This window comes from Microcebus murinus, unplaced genomic scaffold (assembly GCF_040939455.1).
Source record: "Microcebus murinus isolate Inina unplaced genomic scaffold, M.murinus_Inina_mat1.0 scaf004_hap2_Mmur4.0, whole genome shotgun sequence".
Classification (NCBI taxonomy): Eukaryota; Metazoa; Chordata; class Mammalia; order Primates; family Cheirogaleidae; genus Microcebus; species Microcebus murinus.
Window position 1 is genome coordinate 423,223 of NW_027438950.1, and position 20,597 is coordinate 443,819.

The following is a 20,597-nucleotide window of genomic DNA, read 5'->3' on the forward strand; positions in this document are numbered from 1 at the left end:
ATCATTCTAGCTTTTCCCCAGCCAAGGCATAATAAGATTTGCAAAGTGACCTAGGCTATCTTAAGGGTAATTAGCATGTCATTAACTTTAATCTGTATTGCTGTTCACCCTCCCCTATGGACTTTATTAGAGGGAGCTGCTATAGTTTGATGAAACTTTGAAGACACCTGTTGATTATTTAATAAGCACGTACACCTCTGAAGATACAAATTCTGATGAAATAAAATTAATGAGCAGGTTACAATTTTAAAGTTAAAAAAAAAAAAAACACCCAAGAGCCTGTCAATTCATGAGTGGATTATTAATATTTGGCATGTTTACAGTGAAATATTACTCAATTTTAAGAAAGGACAGTAAGCTAGCACTGCTTATATTTTCCTGAATTGAGTGAACCCATTATCCGAAGTGAAGTGACACAAGATCAGAAGAATGGGCTCCACATGTACTTGCCATCAAATTGGTACTGACTGATTAACAGTACGGTGCTCAGATGGTGGTGGTGTTCCCCAAAGATTCAGGGCTTGGGTGGTAGACATCAAAGAAAAAAACATGACTGGTACCCCCTTAATTTACTGAAATACAAATAAATTTGGCTGACCTAATTTATATTCACAGCAACAATATGCAAGTGTTTCCTTTTCCCCACATCCTCACCAGCACTTAGTATTCATCATATTGAGAGTAGGCATTCTCACAGGTGTGAGGTAATAGCTCACTGTGGCTTTAACTTTCATTTCCATGATGATTAGATAGGTTGAACATTTTGACATATAGCTGTTGAACATTCATTTCTGTCTTTTGAGAAATGTCAATTAGTTTTATCATATCTTTCCCAAAGTATGCCTAGATAAAATCATCACACTGTGTCTGACATATTCATGTACAATTATTTGTGAATTAAAACAAAAATATAGCAAAATAAATAACAATGACCAAATAAGATGATTGTACAGTAATAAGAAATGGATATTTGATATAATACACAAATACGCTGCATTCCATTATATTCTATTGGAGTACAAATACAGAAATGAATAAAAGGAAGAAAATGACCAAGTTACATATCAACTTTCAAGACAGGATCATGTCTTTTTATCTATTATCTGTTCCTCAAAATATCTGGCTTTATAGTTAAATGCATATGAATATGTCTCTCTACATATGATAAATCCCACCATTTCAATGTATATGTTTCATTGTTTTAGGTTGGATTTTCAGTGGAAAGTTAAATATGTCATATTTCCTATTTTCTGAGAACACTTCAGGGGGCTCCAGAGACATCACTGTTTGTCATATTGTAGAAGAGAGGGTTGAGCATTGGCAGCAGGATGGTGTAGATGACAGAGTCCACTTCTCCTGCTCAGGGGAATGAAACTTTTGTAGCAGGTACTTTGTAATGGCAGCCACATAGAATAGAGACTCCAGGGGCATGTGAGAGAAGTAAGTAGCCAGGGTTTCCATGTGGCCCAGGCTTGAGACTGTAACCAGTCGAGTGGACAGTATAAATACATAGGAGGCCATAGTATCTAAGATAGGAGGTAAGAGAAAAATAACACCATGAATTAAAAGACCCTGATATAGAGGGAAGTGTCAGCAGAGACTAGTTTAAATACAGCATGGATGTCAGGAACAAAATGACGACCTTCACTGGAGCTGAAGTAATGGAAAGTCAGAGGGCAGAGCACATGGATTAAGGCATTGAACACCGCACTCAGCAAAGATGCAAGCACCAGGAGAACCCAGAGAACATGGGGAATGTCGATGGGGTAGTGTAATGGGTGACAGATGGCCACATAGCAGTCCTAAGCCAGGGTGGCCAGCATCTGACACTCTGCTTCCAACAGGGTGATGATGAGGAGGAGATAAATGCCACAGTCAGTGAGAGAGATGTGATTATCCCAAGAGAGAAAGTTGAGGGCCATTTGATGAGCAAATATGGACATATAGATTTGGTACATGAGCGATGTCTTTCTGATCAGAAAATATGTAGGGCAGTGGAGAGGTGGGTAGGGTGAATGAGGAGGATGCCTGTGGTGTTCCCAGAAAAGACCAGGAGTTCCAGCATGGTGAGGACAAATAGAAGCCAGAAATCCTGTGGTCTGTGAAACAGGCCTAAAGAATGACATCACCCTTGATGTCTGGTTGTTCTTCCATGCTTGTTCCTTATTTGTTAATTTAGAAGACAGTTTGAAAGAGCATTATGTTCACAATCTGTACATAATTACACCAAATTAAATCACAAGGCACTTTCCAGCACTTCAAATTCATTTTTTCCCTGCCCTTCTTCTTTTAGTTTCAGTAAATTATTACATTTCTCTTTCACCAGGATTTACTAAGGAATCATAAAAGAGTTCTAGAATATGACACTTGCCACATTGGAAGAGAGAAGACAATCATTGTTGCACTTGAACATGTACTTTTTAAACATTTTTTCCTTAATTACAGTTCTAGAAATTGAAATCCTCTCATAGTTACAGTAAACATTCTTAAGAACTAAATAGAATAAAAAATTCAGTGTTTTAGTTACACTAGACACTTTTCAAGAGCTAAGTAACAACATGAGGTTAAAGGCTACAGCTTATACTACAGCACGGATACCAAACATTTTCAGTGTTGAAGAATGTTCTCTTCGATGCCAAGCAGAAACCAGCCATGGGAAGAGACAGTATTGGCTTATAGATAAGAAAAACCCACAAGGCAGCCAAACAAGTTTAACCAAAGAATGATCTACACTCAGGAGTGTACATGGTACCAGAAGAGCAAAATCTACATTCATCCATTCAGGTCATAATTCCTACTGCACTGGAGAAAAGGCTTGAAACAAAACAGAGAAGGCTCCCAGGCTCCCGGAGCTTTCATTCTGTTTGCAGTGATTGACACAAATATGTAATGTCAGGTAAATGTAACTGTGAAGGGGAGGAGGAAAGCAGGATAAGTGGAGGGAGCATTGATGGTGAGGTGGAGTGTAGGTGATGTTCCCCTAGGGAGATCCATTTGAGCAGGGGCCTGGATGAAGGTAGTGAATGCACTGTATGAGGATATGTGGGAAGAACCTGAGTGTGAGTGTGGTCAGTTGTGGCTGAAGTGGAGTGAGCTGGGAGGAGAGTAGAAGGAAATTAGCAGAAGTCAGTAGAGAACAGGAGTCCCTATATCATTTTTCTCAAACTCTTATCATTAAAAAACTTTGGGGCATGTGCCCCTAATTCATGCTTATAGAGAGTCTTTATTTACTATTATCAGTCTATTAGCATAGCATCATAACTATATTTAAGGGTAAAAGTAAACATCAATACAAGTTCTAGTATTCTCTCACTTTAATGTATCATTTGCCTAAGGGACATTAAGTGAGTGATTCTTCTGTCCTATAAAGTCTTAAAGTTCCAAGTAGGGATTAATAAAATTGGTTGAATGGACCAAATTTTTACCATTCAGCATATAGCAAATCTTCACAGCAGAAAACCCCTGTAAGTAGTGGAAAAACTTCCATAACCAAGCCATTTCAAAAGACGCTGTATAGCATACTTATAAGTACCACTTTTGGGCAAATCTATCTCCACTACTTTTTGTATAACTTTGAACAAGTTCTTTATGCTTACAGACTCTCACTCTTCTAATTTATAAAATGGGAATTATACTTAATTTTTTCACTAAATTTAGTTACTAGGGGCTCCTAATGAAAACTAGGTAAGTTATAAGTAAAGAAAACACACTATATTTTATCCCTCTAGTGAGGCTTCTATGGACCATAGTTAACTAGGCACAGGAGTTCAAGAAGGAGTTCAGGAAGAAAAAAAAAAAGCAATGCTTGTATAGGTAAAGTAATAGAAAATGGCAGGTTGTCTTTAGGAAATCCATTTATTTATAAATGGTGTGAAAGCATGGGACATGTTTAGGATCCATCAGCAGTGGCTGGTGCATAGTAGATACTTAAACATTTATGAAAATAACACAGAGTGATGGAGGGGAGTATGGGAGGAAACTATGCAGGAATCAGAGCCCGATCCAAATTAGCTTCATATACAGATTCTGATAGCCCAGAAACTGTGGGGGCCTCTGAAGGAGTTTATGGAGGAATTGAGGTGATAAAACTGGAATTTGGCAATCCTGTAGCTAGTAGAGTTTTAGGGGATAAGGTGGAGGAGCCAACTTGAGGGAAAAAGAACAGTGGGAACCCATCAGACCAATCAACAGGGCAGTGACGAGGGCCCTGCTGAGGCTTTGGTATTGAGGAAGGAGAGAGGCAGATTGAGGTAATATTAGAGGTGAGATGATGTGCACATTGGTGTCTTTTTCTGAGGTAGGAACAAATGGGTCAGGTAAAAGAAATTTTCAGGAATGAATGGGACTTATGCCTACTTAAGAATATGGTGTGAAGGATAGGCCTTGATAATGGCACTTAGGCTTCCAAATAGAGAGGGTGAATTATTGTGTTTTTTTTTTCTGTGACAATATGTTCTGAAGTACCACAGGGGGTTGTGAAAGAAGCTGCAGAGTGAGTTTAGCTTTCTACATGGTAGGTGTGAGTTTCCTATGGGTTGCCCAGGGAAGGCAGCTGAGAGGTGGTTTGGTGTGTGGATCTGAAGCTGCATTTAGCACTTGTTGCATTCAGGGGTGCTGATGTGACAGGATGAGATAAAACTGCTTAAGGCATGTGCACAGTGAAGAGTGGAGGGTAAGGTTGTTTTATCAGGAGAGCAACACAGCACTAGAGGCTACTATCTCTGAACTTTCAAAGATCTAAGACAATATCAGAAGCCTGATATAAAATCTCTAGCTTATTAACCACTTTGGTATGAGTGTCAACTATAGTCGATAGCTACAGATGAACATGCACAGCGACTTTAGCTGACAGCCATGATAGGAAGGCGCACAGCCAAGCATCAACTAAACCGACAGCCATGACATCACTTTTCTGATTTTTCATTTATCCAAATAAAATTGTGAACATTTAAAAATAAGGTAATGAAAACATATATGTATATGTTACCTATTCTGATTTGCATTATAAGTAAAACTGCCTGTAAAGTGTTTCAGTGCTTTAAAGCTTTCCTCATCACACAAGAGCAAAATGGATTCATTGTCAGTGCAAAGCACAAACTATCATGCGGACTATGAGTGCTGGCTGTGGGCAAAGTTCGTGGCCAGTGAGCACGGTACTGAAGTGGTTAAAAACAAACAAAAAAAGAGAAAAAAAATCTTAAAATGTTGCAAAATATAATTATTTCCAAAGAAATATTCTTAAAAGCCATTCTGCCCTTTTCCTACACCAAAATTATTAAATAATGATGTGGATGAATTTGAATATAGCTAATATGTCTAATAAAATGTAGAATGAGACCCCTTCAAATTGATTGTTCTTGAAGTCTATGAAAGAGGTCGGGGTGTGTAAAAATGCATCTTTGATTTCACTAGCACCTGCAACCCCCATCCCTCAGCCTCTGACTCCTCCTTCCTGGGGTGTTCTCCCCACTCTTGCCTACTCTACACATCACCACATCACTCACTTTTGGAGGAGATGCCTATAATTTTGAGTGTAGACTTTTTGGGTTAGGAGCTACTTGTGGTACATTTCCCACAAGATTTAGCTCTTTTTAATTTTTTTTTATTTCAGCATATTACAGCATATTACATAACCTAAAAATGTTTAGGTTATGTTTAGGTTATGTATATGGCCTTTTGCCCACCTGAGTCAGAGCTTCAAGTGTGTCCGTCCCCCAGAACGGTGAGCACTGCAATCATTAAGTATGTATATTCCCATCCCTTTCACCTCCCTCTCATTAGCCCAACACCCAATGAATTTAGTTGTGATGAACATTATCTTAGATCACCTTCTCATTCTAATGTGCCGTGGTGGCCTTGCCACTGCTTGATCCAGTCCAGGGCATTCTCAGTACTCTCTGGCAGCTTAGCTGGTCCAGGGTCTTCTGCTGTCTCCAGACAAAGGGATTGCAGTGTTACTTCCCTGCTGGGGTAGAGCTCACTCAGCCCATTTTCCTGTCTGCATCGCTTCTATCATGTTCTCACCTCTCAGGATCTTATTTCATGCCCCACTCTCTTCTTGCTCTACTAACATGCCCTGGCTTCTGAGGACCTGCCTTGTTACTAGAACTACCCCTGGATACTGCCAGGAAAGGGCTTGCTGTGTAGGGCAAACCCACAAGGTAATGGACATAATATTGGACTTCAGCTTGGGTATTTATTTTTTTAAAAAGATTTTGGGAGAGGTCTAAAACCTCTCCCACTTTTAAGCAGATACCTAGAATCAAAATCCTCTAGGACTATCTGATAAAAACTAAAAATGAAAACAAAAATGGGGATGCCATGACTGAGAAAAATTCTTGCCAATGTGGCCAATATCACCAATGTGATAATACAGACAGAATAACCCTATCCTATTCTAAATCGCTTGGTGACTATATAGGTAATTTAAAATTTGAAATTGTGGTAAAGTATATGCAACATATTTGCCATCTTACACATTGTTAGGTCACAGCACAGTTGTGTTAAGTATAATCATACTGTGTGAAAGAAATTTCAAGAACATTTTTACACCCAGTAAACAGCTCCATTTCTCCATTATTCCAGTCCCTGGCAAAACTATTTTAATTTTTGCTTCTATGATTTTGATTCTCCTAGATACTTTGCATAACATAGTTTATTTTTTAAACAGACAATAACAAAAGTATCTCCAGCAGAGAGAAAGAAGGAACCCCTGGTTTTAGTAAGTACCTAAATACTGACTTTATGGCCTGTGATTTTCCTCACTGTATTTTTATTCATTCATTTATTAATTCAGGAAGCAATGTGTGCTAGAATGTGTTTAGGACTGAAAAACACAGTGTTGAACATATTAGCTCTGTAGACATTTATGCAGTTTTAAGAGTCCAACAATTTATTCAATAATTCCTCCCTTATTACCTCCTGCTTTTTTACCTGAAGGTCTCTTCCTTCCCATTTTTACCATTTGTCTGGAGAACACACAACAATTTTTTCCAGACTTTATGGCCCACATTTTTATGTTTATTTGTACTATGCTCTACCTGAAATCTATAGGTACTTTACTAAATGTATTTTTATATGTAAGTTACTTAAAAATCAACAAATATATCTGATCAATCTCTGCATTACTAATGCCTGACACAGTATGGAGATGTGTGTGTTGGGTAAATGTGTGCTGGCTGACTGTGTGTGTGACAAGTCAGCACTGTACTTTTATTCTTCTGCTTATATCATTACATAAACCAAGTGGTTTTAAAAAAATCAATAAATTAAACAAAATTATCTTTTAATAAAACTAATACTTTTGTTTTAAAACATTTTTATTAAAAATTTTTGTATAGAATTATTTCCCTTTCATTCCATTCATAATGTTTAGTTGGCTGTTGATTATTTAAAGCAGGTATGGTGAAAGCAAATTTTTTCTATCAGATATTTGCAAAAGGATAGTAAAAACAGTCTTTTAAGTCTATTATTATAATATGCCAATCCTTAGCCAAAAACCTTTAGATAAATTTTAATATCAGTTCCAGTATTTATAAATCCAAAAAAAGATTTGTCATTTAGCTTAATTTCTAATTGAGGTTTTTGGTCATTAATAAAGTTTGCCAATATACTTTTGTTGCAGTACTTCCAGAACCTCCTTGTCTTAAAACATTAGATTTTTTAATTTGCATATTAATAGCAGAAGTTGTGCAATACAGTCTCTAGCCTGAATAACATCATCAGAATTGAAACTCATCATAACGGAAATTTCATTCGAATAACCTGAATCATTTATACCTAAATGTATTATTATTCTTTTTAATGTAACAGAAATATGACCAAATTATTAACTAATATTAATGTGCTTGTAGGATCAGGCCAAATATATCTATAGGTATATATATCTCAGTAGATGGTGTTAAGTGTCCATTATCACAAGATGATCTTTGTTCTCTGAAATTACCTTTTGGGCCAAGAGTCTCAGCCAAAGTTCCATTTTAAATGTCTGATCAGACCTTTTGGCAATTTCTTAAAAGTTTTCTCAGCAGCCAGGTGCTCCCCTTGGGCCATAAGGTGCCATTGGGGTGCGGTGGTGAGAGCTGGTCCTGGGCTGCCTGGCTGAGCATGGCCACAGCCTGGGTGGCTCAGCAGCCATGGCAGTGGTGGCACCATGCTGTTTAATTTTGCTGGACATAAAGCTGCTGGCATTCAGAATTAACATTATTAAAAGCCAATATATGTAAAGTGATATTTCTTAAATTAGGAGGACTTACTATTTCTTGAACATGATATTTCTTGCAATTTAGCAATTAAATCTATGTAAGTTTCATTAACATTTTGTTTAACATTTATATAGGAAGATACACCCTAAGAGAAGCTATCTTTTCCCTACTTTAATACAGTACTGTTGAATTTCAGAAATAGCCTGATCATATTTTAATTGTGCATTAATGTCAAACCAGTATTCCTGGCCCATAATTTGAGTCAGAAAATTTTATTCGTGGGTCTGTAGACCCATTTAGCTAGGGTTGCTGATGGATCTTTTCCCTGCACCAAGTGGTGAACTATAAAAGTTTAGGTGAAGATATAACTGTTTGCACAAAAGATTTCCAATCGCAAGGGATTAACAGTTCTAATTGAGCCAATTATTTAATCGAACTCTTTGTGTAATGACAGTTTGTGATGGCTGGGAGCAGTGGCTCACACCTGTAATCCTGGCACTCTGGGAGGCCAAAGCAGGAGGATCACTCAAAGTCAGGAGTTTGAAACCAGCCTGAGCAAGAATGAGACTGTGTGTCTATTAAAAATAAAAACAAATTAATCAGCCAAATAAAAATATATAGAAAAATAAGCAGGGCATTGTGGCATATGCCTGTAGTCCCATCTACCAGGGAGGTTGAGGCAGAAGGATTGGTTGAGCCCAAGAGTTTGAGATTGCTGTGAGATAGGCTGATGCCATGGCACTCTAGCCCAGGCTACAAAGTGAGAGTGCTGCTTCTGTCATTCCATTTGTCAGTCATAAGCAGGGGAACTCTGATATTTACCAGCAGGTTCATAATCCAGCATAGAACATGAAAAGGGCTTTAACACTTTTATTTGAAGCTAAAGACACCTGGACTTTCTGGTGCTGATCATTATGTTATGGAAGAGACTAACAAGGTATGTGGTGCTCACTGTCTCACCTCCGGCCACTGTGAGCATTGAAAACAGGATTGCATCCAAAATCACTAATGAAATTTTCCATCAAAAAGTGGCCATGATCCCTGAGATTCCTCTAGGGAGAATTACCAAATTGTTGGCCACAGTTAGATGACTAAAAATGTGAACTGTATACTGCACCTGTACCTATAAAATAAAGGAAGATAAAGTTATATAAAATAAATTCTCTAAGATTGAAATATCAGATAAAGATTATTCCACATGTTTTCGATCCAGAGAAATCATTCCATTATATTCTAACACTGAAAATACATACTCATAAGTAGATTCTAGATGGATGCATATGTTGTACTATAAGTAATTCATAGAAAATTAAATTCAATCCTCTTTATTTACCTGAACTCCCTAAGAAGAGATTCCCAAATTCTCCTATTTCTTTATGTAGTACTTAAGAAGTGCATTCACACACTTATTAATGCTTCACTTATTTAATTATTTTTATATTTATGACATTATATGTTAGGATCTAATAACAGTTTGCTTATACAAAGTGAACAACACTTTGTTCTTGATTTAATCCACTGGCACTCAGAATTGTATATCTTGCTTTGGCCTTTAAGGCTCTTACCTTATCCTTAGGACAGTGAATCTCTCTAATTTTAATTAAGTAATCAGAATGTTGTATGTATAGCCTATAAATGTCCTCAAGCTCTCTAGCTAAAATTTTTGTTCACCAAATTAAAAAAAAAATTCTACACTTCTTATCAGAACTTTTAAAGTACTGTGTGAACCGGCCAGACTTGAGTACCACAGTGAGAATATTGTAGCTCAAGCACAGGCAGAAAGAGGAATGGCTTAGATAGAGTTGTAGAAGGGAATGAAGATAAAAATTGGCAAAAACCCTGAGATAATTAGGAAATAAAAGAAGCAGAATTTCCACTTATAAATTCCAAGAGTTGGTTGTTCTGCCAGTTCCTTCACTCTACATGCAAAATCAGTGACCCTGTACATTTTCAATCTCTTATCTAGAACCATAAGCTCACTCCCACAGATATACTGACTGCTAATTATCAAGTATTTATTACATATCTAACACTGTCCTGCACTTATTTCTTCTATTTAAATATAAAAACAACTCCATAATCTATAAATCCTTCTGAGTGTTTACCTGATCAAAGTAGCCTGATAAAGTGAATAAATCAATTAGTTCGATGACCAAAAGTAAAAGGAGTAACCAAAAAGTGCTTTCAATATGCTTCCCAAATTATTAAAAAATAAAAGTTGGAGAAAATCGATTGTACATTTTTACAATCGATTTTCTCCAACTTTGAGTAACATGGGATAGGTTAATGTTGGTGGCAAAATAACACTTTATTCAATCTACAACATATTGGAAACAGTAAAAACATTTTGAATTTAATGAAACAAATTAAGTTTACATGTAATCTAAAAATATTCCAAATTACATTCTATTTTATTATCATAATATGCAATAGTAAAACAAGTTATTTCTAATATTGTCATTTTTTCATTCTGATCATAATGAGAAGAATATTACCCTGTATACCTACATCATACATCACTTGAAATACTGTTTGTTATAAGATAACTCCATAGTACCTCTTCATTTCATAAATCTAACATTTCAGTGTTTTTCATTTTCCATGGAAAAGTACATGAATAATACCTACTTAATACAGAAAGAATTCTAATAAATCTGATGTAGCTATCATTTACCACACACATTCACATACATGCTAATAAAGAAAGCATACCATCTACTGTATTTAAAGTTGAATAACATCAGTATTTGCTTGTCAAAAATAGCAAAAACGTTATACTTTATTACATTTGAACCCCACCCTGACCAGAAAGTATATTTTACATGGAATTATAACTATCACAAAATCTCTCTCTCTTTCTAAAGCTGACATACAAATAAATCAACTAAGTATTTTAACTGTGTTGTTCTCTATAATCAACAACCTGGTTTAAAGAAATGTGTGAATGTGTTAGTGCATTAGTGTATTGCACTGTGAGTCCTCTGATATATGTTTAGACTTGATTCTTCATTAAATGCGTTCTGAAATTTTTTATATCTGTAGAGTAGTTTTAAGTATCAATTCTTTGTGGTTCTCTAAGTTATATCTTTTGCATAAATATTTTTTCACATTCATTATATTTGTAAGGTCTCTATCTCTTAAAATTTTTGTGATGTTGAGCAATGTTAGAGAAAATATTGGAGCATTTTTTCAGTGTAAGTTCTCCCATGTCCAATAAGATCTCTGATATAACTACTGGTATTGTCAGCAGTCTACATAATTATTGTTTACTTTAAGTATAAGTATTCTTGTGCATTTTAAGGCAAATACTTAGGGAAAGCACTCCCATATTCATTACATTTATCCCACTTTTATCTAGTATGATTTATTTGGTGTTGGATAAGATGTGAGCAGTTATTAAAGACTTTGCCACAATTCTCACATTCCTAGAAATTTTCTCTGTTATGCATTATTTTATGAAGATTAAGGGGTGAGCACTGGGAAGTGCTCTGCCACATTCCTCACATTTGTATGGTTTCTCTCCTCTCACATTTGTATGGTTTCTCTCCTGTATGGATTCATTTATGTAGAGTGAGGTCTCTGAGCCAGATAAAGGCTTTGCCACATTCTACACATTTTTATGGTTTCTCTATAGTATGAATTCTTTTCTGTTGAGTAAGGGCTGAGGACTGGGTAAACGCTTTGCCACATTCCTCACATTTGTACGGTTTCTCTCCAGTATGAATTCTCTTATGTTGAGTAAGGTGTGTGCACCGAGTAGAGGCTTTGCAACATTCGTCACATTTGTAGGGTTTCTCTCCTGTATGAATTCTTTTATGTTCCATGAGAGTTGAGCCCAGGGTAAAGGCTTTGCCACATTCCTCACACTTGTAGGGTTTCTCTCCAGTATGAATTCTTTTATGTTGAGTAAGGTGTGTGCACTGGGTAAAGGCTTTGCCACATTCTTCACATTTGTAGGGTTTCTCTCCAGAATGAATCCTTTTATGTAGAGTAAGGCTTGTGCACCAGTTAAAGGCTTTGCCACATTCTTCACATTTGTAGGGTTTCTCTCCAGTATGAATTGTTTTATGTTGCATAAGGGTTGAGCACTGGTTAAAGGCTTTGCCACATTCTTCACATTTGTAGGGTTTCTCTCCATTATGAATTGTTTTATGTTGCATAAGTGTTGAGGAATGGGTAAAGGCTTTGCCACATTCTTCACATTTGTATGGTTTCATTCCCATATGAATTCTTTTATGTAGGCTAAGTTTTGAACACCAGGTAAAGGCTTTGCCACATTCATCACATTTGTAGGGTTTCTCTCCAGTATGGATCCTTTTATGTTGAGTAAGGGTTGATGACCGGTTAAAGGCTTTGCCACATTCTTCACATTTGTAGGGCTTCTCTCCAGTGTGAATTCTCCTATGTATAATAAGTTTTGAGCAACGGTTAAAGGATTTTCCACATTCTTCACACTTGTTGGATTTCTCTCTGGTATGAATTTTCCTATGTCCAGAAACATTAGAGCTGTGATGAAAAGTTTTGCCACATTCATTAAGATTGAAACTTTTCTCTCCAGTATGTCTTGTCTTGTGTCTATTTAGATTTGATGATTTGCTAAAGACTTTTATACATTTGTAACATTTGAAGATATTTCTATGGCAAGTTGGCAAACTATGTGTAAGACCATCAGAACATACTTTCTGCTTCGTACACTCATCCACACACTCCCAGTCACTTCTTAAGTGTATATTTTCAAGGCCACAGCTTCCATATAGTCTCATTACTGATTTCTGAAAAGGGTCTTTTATGCCCTGCTCTGACATTTGGCCTTTGGTGCTATGGGAAGACAGTTCTGAAAGAAATGAAAATAACAAAGTATCTCACTAACTAAATTCAGGTGAATATACTTCAAAATTTGAATATAGAAAATTATAGAAAGCACATTAGCAATAAAGCACAATAGAATAGCATGGCATTACTTCCATCATAGATGTATGACCTTAAAAATATACTTACAACCATGATTGTTTTAGAAATCATAACTTCTAATTGTTCATAGCACCTCAGATGTGAAAAACACCAAGAACCACATGGAAGGGGAGGGAAACTTTGTTGCATTTATGCACCAAAGCCCTTCCTCCACACTCATACTGATTTATCACTTTAGTAGAAAAATCCCATCTACTGGATTCCCTTTCAACAGAGAATAAAACTATGGGCACATGTCCACACATCTGTTTTTTTATGGCCTTTCTGAAGGCTGATTTCTATCTCCCATGACAACTACATAACTCTCTGGGAAAAATATGCTCATATCAAAATAAAATTCTGCATTATCATAATGATGGTGCAAAACAGTTAATAATGATATAAAATTTGAAAGACAAAATAAAACAAATGATTATTACCATGTGTTAATTTGCTTACAATATAAAAAAACATAATTATTGACATCAATATCATAAAGGTGAGAGCAGATGTAAAGATTAATAATTTTTGTATGCAACTGAAATTCAGTAGTTATCCATTTAACATAAGTTGCAAGTTCCAAAGATTTTATGTAATTCTCACAGTGAATATCAGAAAAAATGTTTATACAGATACAAAAAACAAGCTGAGCAAAGAAACCAAATATCACTCAAAATCAGTGAGGCACAATGAACAAAGAAGGAAAGGAAAGGAAGAAAAGATACCGACAAAAGTCATATAAAACAATTAACATTAGGGAAATTGAAAGTCCCTTTTTTGGGAAATTATGTAAATATTTATGTACCAGTGTTTCCAGTCAGAACACATTTAAATAAATTGATTTTAAAAATCCAACTATATTGTATCTAAAGCTACTTGTCTTCATACCTGGTGTGAACAATAGACTAAAACTGGAAGGGTATGGCAAGATATATCAGGAAAACATTAAGCATTTAAGAGCAATGGAGTTCAAAATTATATTAGGCACATTACTTTTGAAGTGAAAAACGTTATAGTTTTTAAAATATACTTTAAGTCAAAACTGTCACAAGAGACAAACAAGGACATTAAATATAAAAAGTGGTAATTCACTGAGCATATAAAAATAATACATATATATGAAATCTCTCTTAATCTCACATCAAGTTTCTCAAATATATTCTTAAAAAGCAATCACAGAATTGAAGTACGAAATGGACATCAACATAATATGATACTTTGATATTCAATTCCACTTTCAATAATAATAAAACCAGTCAAATTATTAATAAGAAAATAAAAGATTTGAAAAAACTACAGAGCAATTAGACCTAACAGATATATTGGAAACACTCTACAGAATAATAGTAGAATATACAATCTCGATAGCTCATAAAACGTTCTTCCTAAAAAATTACCTCTTCAGCCACAAGTCTTAAGTAATTTTAGAAAATTGAAATTTTACTCACTTTAATTTTTGACTAGAATGGAATGAAACTTAAAATAAATAAGAAAATTGGAAAAATTCACAAATATAGGAAAATAAAAAACACACTCTTGATTACGTTCTTCTTCAGGAAGAAGACCTAATGTTGTGAAGATGTCCAGATTGATCTACAGATTAAATGAAATTCATTTCAAATTATCAATTTCAGTTTTTGAATAACAGAAACATCAAACTTTTCCATCAGAAGTTTCATTAAATGTAAATGGTTCAGTCTCACCAATGAAAAATAAGATGAACGTATGGATAAAAACCAAACAGAACCCTAGTATATGCCACCTACGAAATCCTTCCTTTAGCTCTAAATAGTCAAATTGAAAGTAATGTAAAAAAATCTACATTAATAATAAGAGGAAAGTTTATCTCCATAAATGCCTATAACCAAAAGACAAGAAGATCACAAATAGACAATCTAATGAAATGACTCAAAGAGCTGGAAAAAGAAGAACAGACCAACCCCAAACCCAGCAGAAGAAGTGAAATCAACAAGATCAAATCAGAACTAAACGAAATTGAAAACAGGGAAGCTATTCAGGAGATTAATAAAACAAAAAGTTGGTTCTTTGAAAAAATAAACAAAATTGACACACCATTGGCTAAGCTAACGAAAAGGAGAAAAGAGAAATCTCTAATAAGATCCATCAGGAATAAAAAAGGAGATATCACAACTGATCCCAAAGAGATACAAGATACAATTTATGAATACTACAAAAATCTTTATGCACACACACTGGAAAATGTGGAGGAAATGGACAAATTTCTAGAAACACAAAGCCTCCCTAGGCTCAACCAGGAAGAAATAGATTCCCTGAACAGACCAATCTCAACAGCTGAAATAGAAACAGCAATTAAAAATCTCCCTAAAAAGAAAAGTCCCGGTCCAGATGGCTTCACACCTGAATTTTACCATACTTACAAAGAAGAACTAGTACCTATCTTGCAGAAACTATTCCACAACATCGAGAAGAACGGAAACCTCCCCGACACCTTTTATGAAGCGAATATTACTCTGATACCAAAACCAGGAAAGGATGCAACAAAAAAAGAAAACTACAGACCAATATCCCTAATGAATATAGATGCAAAAATTTTCAACAAAATCTTAGCTAACCAAATCCAGACACTTATCAAAAAAATAATCCACCACGACCAAGTGGGCTTCATCCCGGGGATGCAGGGATGGTTCAAATTACGTAAATCTATAAATGCAATTCACCACACAAACAGAAGCAAAAATAAAGACCACATGATTCTTTCAATAGATGCAGAAAAAGCTTTTGACAAAATTCAACACCCTTTCATGATACGAACACTTAAGAAAATAGGCATACAAGGGACATACCTAAAAATGATACAAGCCATATATGACAGACCCATAGCCAACATCATACTGAATGGGGAAAAATTGAAATCATTCCCACTTAGAACTGGAACCAGACAAGGCTGTACACTATCTCCACTTCTGTTCAACATAGTGCTGGAAGTCTTGGCTACAGCAATCAGACAGGAAAATGGAATCAAAGGTATCCAAATAGGGGCAGAAGAGATCAAACTTTCACTGTTTGCTGATGATATGATATTGTATCTAGAAAACCCCAAGGATTCAACCAAGAAACTCCTGGAACTGATCAATGAATTTAGTAAAGTCTCAGGATACAAAATCAATACACAGAAATCAGAGGCATTCATATACGCCAACAACAATCTAATTGAGAACCAAATCAAAGACTCAATTCCCTTCACAATAGCAACAAAGAAATTAAAGTACCTAGGAATTTACTTAACCAAGGAGGTAAAAGACCTCTACAGGGAGAACTATGAAACACTGAGGAAGGAAATAGCAGAGGATGTAAACAGATGGACATCCATACCATGCTCGTGGATCGGCAAACTCAATATCATCAAAATGTCTATACTACCCAAGCTGATCTACAGATTCAATGCAATACCTATTAAAATCCCATCAGCATTCTTCACAGATATAGAAAAAATAATTTTACCCTTCGTATAGAACCAAAGAAGACCCGAAATATCAAGAGCAATTCTAGGCAACAAAAACAAAATGGGAGGCATTAATATGCCAGATATCCAACTATACTACAAAGCTGTAGTAATTAAAACAATATGGTATTGGCACAAAAACAGGAATATTGACCAGTGGAACAGATGTGAGAATCCTGATATAAAACCATCCTCATATAGCCATCTAATCTTTGACAAAGCAGACAAAAACATACGATGGGGAAAAGAATCCCTCTTCAATAAATGGTGCTGGGAAAACTGGATAGCCACCTGTAGAAGGCTAAAACAGGACCCACACCTTTCACCTCTCACAAAAACCAACTCACGCTGGATAACAGACTTAAACCTAAGATATGAAACTATTAGAACTCTAGAAGAAAATGTTGGAAACACTCTCCTAGACATTGGCCTGGGCAAAGAGTTTATGAAGAAGTCCCCAAAGGCAATCACAGCAGCAACAAAAATAAATAAATGGGACATGATCAAACTACAAAGCTTCTGCACAGCCAAAGAAATAGTCATGAAAGTAAACAGACAACCTACAGAATGGGAGAAAACTTTTGCATCCTATGCATCCGATAAGGGACTGATAACTAGAATATACTTAGAACTCACGAAAATTAGGAAGAAAAAATCAAATAACCCCATTAAAAAGTGGGCAAAGGACTTGAACAGAAATTTTTCTAAAGAAGACAGAAGAATGGCCAACAAACATATGAAAAAATGCTCAACATCTCTAATCATCAGGGAAATGAAAATCAAAACCACAATGAGATATCACTTAACCCCAGTGAGAATGGCCTTTATCAAAAAATCTCCAAACAATAAATGCTGGTGTGGTTGCGGAGAGAGAGTAACACTCCTACACTGCTGGTGGGACTGCAAACTAGTTCAACCTCTGTGGAAAGCAATATGGAGAAACCTTAAACCAATACAAGTGAATCTACCATTTGATCCAGCAATCCCATTGCTGGGCATCTACCCAAATGATCCAGTGACACTCTACAAAAAAGACACCTGCACTCGAATGTTTATAGCAGCACAATTCATAATTGCAAGGCTGTGGAAACAGCCCAAGTGCCCATCAATCCAAGAATGGATTAATAAAATGTGGTATATGTATACCATGGAGTACTATTCAGCTCTAAGAAACAACGGTGATATAGCACATCTTATATTTTCCTGGTTAGAGCTGGAACCCATACTACTAAGTGAAGTATCCCAAGAATGGAAAAACAAGCACCAGATATATTCTCCAGCAAACTGGTATTAACTGAGTAGCACCTACGTGGACACATAGGTGCTACAGTAATAGGGTATTGGGCAGGTGGGAGGGTGGAGGGGGCGGGTATATACATACATAATGAGTGAGATGTGCACCATCTGGGGGATGGTCATGATGGAGACTCAGACTTTTGGGGGGAGGGGGAGAAATGGGCATTTATTGAAACCTTAAAATCTGTACCCCCATAATATGCCAAAATAAAAAAAAAAAATCCCACTACCTTAATGACAGCGATTGCAGATACTTATGTAACTTCTCTGAGAACAAGTGCCTTAATATAACATGGGATCGGTACCAAGTAAGAAGTCAGGTTAGTATGAATGAAAATAAAAACGAACAAAGCAAAATAAAACAAAATAATAATAATAATAAGAGGAGAATATTGTGGACATAATTAAATAAAATACACTTTAAGTCAAAAGCCATCAGAAGAGACTAAGACTTGTATAATGACAAAATGGGTCATTGAGGAGAAATCTATGGTAGAGAATACACATATACAGATGATATACATGTAATGTACACATTTTAGCTTAGATATTTTTAAAATACATATTATATATCAGGACTTTGCATGATATATGGTGATTTCAATGATGATATATAAGGATATGCCTGATATATATGATTTCAATGATGAATACAAAAATTTGACAGAAGATAAATAAGAAAACAGATAATGGGAAAGACATTATAGATTAGTTAGATATAAGAGACATTTACAGAGGTCTTCTGTCAAAAGCAGCAGAATACACTATGGTTTCAATCAAACATGATAAATGCTATTAGGACATTTAACTCTTATCAAGTTGAAGAAACCTAAAATCATACAACATATATTGTTGACAAAATTGAAGTGGAACTAGAAATCAAAAGCACAACACAAACTGGCTAATGCAAATATATGTCAAAATTAAACACACTCTTTTATGCATTCATGCTCAATGGTCAGATGATTTAAAATTGTTAAGATGTCAATACTATCCACAGTGATATACAAATTTAATTCAATGCCTATAATGGTCCTATCATACTTATTTTGAAGATATATAAAAATAAATTCTAAAGTATATTGGAACAATAAATAGCCAGACTGTTTTAGAAATACAAACAAGGAGGCATAGCACTTCTTGATTTGAAAATAAATCTGCAGGAATAAAAAAATGTGTTACTGGCCCAAAGACAAGTAATGAGATGAGATAACAGAACGGAGAACTCAGAAATAAACCTTTTTGTCCATGACCAAACTTAGGTTCCTCAAGATTGCAATGACCATGCAATGAAAAAGAAGAGTCACTTCAAGCCGAAAAAAGATGGCGGATGACAAACACTGCCAGAGTATCTCTGCAAAAAAGATAGATTCTAGCAGAAATCAGAAGAAAGAAGCAAGAAGACGAGCCTACATCGGATGAGGGTCGGAAGGAAGAGTACCTGAGACCACGAGAGACTCCACAGGAGGAGATCACAGAGGAGAACTGGAAGCTGGGACCACTGAGGCAGCCCAGAGACCAGCAGGAAGTATCTGCCGTTTCCCCTCCCCTGCATCTCAGACTGCTGGTGGGCTCCCCAGGGAGTGGAGAGACCAGCGGACACCAGCCCAGCGACGGCCACTGCCAGTGAGCGGTAAGCCAGTGGCGGACGCGGTGCTGGGCTCCCCATTCCCTCAGGCACCTCCGTGTGCACAGACCCGAGCCGCCCACGGCTGCCCAGAGAGACAGAGAGACAATATAGCCACCAGCTGGAGGCACCTATAGAGAACGAGACCTTACCTTTTGGGGCCCTAAAGCTGACTAAGGGGAACTCAGACTGTGAGCTCCCTACCTGCCAGCCCTCCCAGGTGCTGCTGGCACAGTGATCCCAGGAGAACGGGGCAGACTCTGAGGTTGAGAAACAGACACAGCTTGGGCTCCCTGTGGGTGAATTGGGACTGGCACTGCTCTCCCTGGTGGGGATATAGTTTGAACTCTGGGACCCAGAGGTCAGACCTGCAGACCACATCCCGTGTGCACCGAGGCCTCGCATTGCCTGGGGCACAGAAAGGATATTTGTGAACAGCCTACTGTGGTGTGTGTGCCTTCAGGGGCAGATCAGCATCCTAGAGGGCAACCCTTCCCCCAAAGGGAGGCCCTGCACCCAGCCCAAGTGGCGATCCCGCGTAGGGAACCTCCCCGCAGGTAGCACAGCCAGGGGAGGAGTCGTGGCGTGTGGTCTGGCCTGCGGGCAGAGGCCCAGCAGTAGCTGTGGAGTTTGGGATGGTGAAAAGAAGCCAGGCCTGCTCCAGACTGTGAGTCTCAGACAGCCCCATTCCCACAGCCAGACTCTCTGACTGAGCCGGGCCATTCCAGCCCCGACCTGAAAGCTTTGCCTGGAAGCAGAGAACAGAACTTTGACCCCTGCTAACAACATTGGTGTTGCCTGAGGGCAGGCTTACCCAACCCAGCTCTGCCCAGACTCTCTCCTAGACCAGCCCTCACTGAAGGGGAAAAAGGACACACCTGGAAGTCCCAGGCCCCACCCACGACCTGAGGCAATAGAGTTCTCTCTACAGGAATAAGAGCTGATAACAGGGCATAAAAACTGCCTAGCCTATTCCTCCAAATGCCACCTACTGACAGGGAGAGCAACCTGCACACCCTTATCAGGACAGAGAGTG

The 20,597-nt window shown here is 37.0% G+C and overlaps 1 pseudogene; it reads right to left on the minus strand.

Moving 5' to 3' along the window:
• Positions 1-11,704: 11,704 nt before the first annotated feature.
• On the minus strand, positions 11,705-13,009 carry LOC142866371 (uncharacterized; annotated as a pseudogene).
• Positions 13,010-20,597: the final 7,588 nt, after the last annotated feature.